Source organism: Pygoscelis adeliae, unplaced genomic scaffold (assembly GCF_000699105.1).
Source record: "Pygoscelis adeliae isolate BGI_AS28 unplaced genomic scaffold, ASM69910v1 Scaffold72, whole genome shotgun sequence".
NCBI lineage: Eukaryota > Metazoa > Chordata > Aves > Sphenisciformes > Spheniscidae > Pygoscelis > Pygoscelis adeliae.
The window spans coordinates 335,429-337,555 of NW_008824286.1; the positions used below are offsets into that span (position 1 = coordinate 335,429).

Here is a 2,127-nt window from a genome sequence, read left to right on the forward strand (position 1 = left end):
CCCCGCCGGTGGGGTGGGGGAGAGAATCGGAAGGGTAAAAGTGAGAAAACTCGTGGGTTGAGATAAAAACAGTTTAATACTTGAAATAACAGAATAATAATAATAGTAATGATAATAATGATAATAATAATAATAAACTGTAATGGAAAGTAAAACAAGAAGAGAGAAAAAGAGAGAGAAACAAAAACCCAGGGGGAAAAAAGAAAAAAAAAACAACCAAGTGATGCAATTGCTCACCACCCGCTGACCGATGCCCAGCCAGTCCCCAAGCAGCGGTCACTGCCCCCCGGGCAACTCCCCCCAGTTTCCATACTGAGCATGACGTCCCATGGTATGGAATGTCCCTCTGGCCAGTTGGGGTCAGCTGTCCTGGCTGTGCCCCCTCCCAGCTTCTTGTGCCCCTCCAGCCTGCTCAGTCGGTAGAGCATGGGAAGCTGAAAAGTCCTTGACTTAGTATAAACACTGCTTAGCAACAACTGAAACATCAGTGTGTTACCAACATTATTCTCATGCTAAATCCAAAACACAGCACTGGACCAGCTACTAGGAAGAAAATTAACTCTATCCCAGCTGAAACCAGGACAATCATTCTTCCTTCTCATCTTCTTTTTATCATAACTGAATGGCTTACATATTCCTGAGCCAGGATATCTGATTAAAAGACATACTTATGTACATTTAAAAGAATTAAAGCTTGCATCATATGTGACAGCTGATATATTTTATAAAAGATAAGGAACACAATGACATCCTGTCATCATTTGGGCTCTTTCTTGGATTAATCTCTCTCATCTATATATGTCTCTCAGATGAACAAACATTTTTGTCAAAATCTGACCTATATTTTGAACTCTGGGCTTTGGATTGATTATTAGAAGAAAAAAAAGTTCATATGGCTTGAGCCCCTTTAGATTATAATCTGTACCATCTTGGCCTGCCTGGAAGATTTTTGTGGCCTTCAGCTGTGCTTAGAAATAAATCAGTAAAGAAATTTCCTCTCAATTAGACCCGCACAGAGCATTAGAAAATTCAGGATGGGGATTAGAAATTCGTGGTTAGAAAATATCTGATTGTGAAAGCTAAAGAGCATTGGTAGGGACACTGGTGCAGACATCTAGCAGGCAGGTGGAGTAAACATGGAAGATAGAGTTTTAGCCCTGGCAGTGCACATGGCTCCTGTAGTGACTGGCAATAGCAGTGGGATGAAGGGAAAATACTAAAATCAAGAAAGGCCCACAGAAGAAAAGAGTGTACAGGAGTCGGGGAGAGGAACATTGTGGATACAGAACAGAGGAGGTAAAAAGCAAGAGCTAGAGTCTTCAATGCTGGGGACAGCGTCTGGGTCTGCTCCCTCCTTGCTCTCCTGTGACCTACACATCTCTCCTGGTAGTTTAGCCAAGAAGGGGTTTCCTCCTGTGCCATCTTGGATAACGCAAGATTAAGGCAACGAGCTTCAAGAACAAGAGAAAGATGTCTTCTGGACACCTATTTGCTGCTGCCTTGAGCTTCATCCATACCTTCAGAGCTGTTTCTGAGCCTTTAAGGATTGATACAGCATTCGATATAATTTTTTTCCTGTGGTCACTGGTTGCATGCAGCACATGGAGGTTGCCACCTAAATTCACACTTGGGGTAGGTGCTGGGAGTTGCCTGTAGTAAGAATGGGCAAAGAAAGAGAGATTGATTGTTTGTAATAGCTTTCTTCAAGATGTGCATGTGGGATACACATTCATTTTTTGCTGATCTTTCCTTTCTTCCTCAAAGTCCTGGATATGTGTTCCTGCTTTTGGGCTCTGTATGCACTGTGTCCTTGGCAGCAGGAGTAGAAGGGCTGAGGACTCTCTTTCTATGGATATGGTTGGCGAAAAAATTCTGATTTTTAAGTCATGAGGCACAGATACATTCAGGGTTCAAATATACGTGTATGTTATACATCTTGGAGATACTGGTTACTGGTAGAATGTCTGAAAACCCTGGAGGGGATGTACTGATGCTCAGCTGGGGGTGATTAAAAAATTGCCCTATTGGTTTGGGTCTGTCTTTTCAGGTAGAATAAGCTATATAAATTCTCGTCCTGGTTTTTGCTGAATGTACGAAAAGGGAGTTAACCCTGAAACCTGCATTTTC

The 2,127-nt window shown here is 42.4% G+C and overlaps 1 protein-coding gene across 1 annotated transcript in view; it reads right to left on the minus strand.

The window, feature by feature from the left end:
• ASIP (agouti signaling protein) overlaps positions 1-2,127 on the minus strand; it is an 11,736-nt gene that overhangs the window by 1,933 nt on the left and 7,676 nt on the right.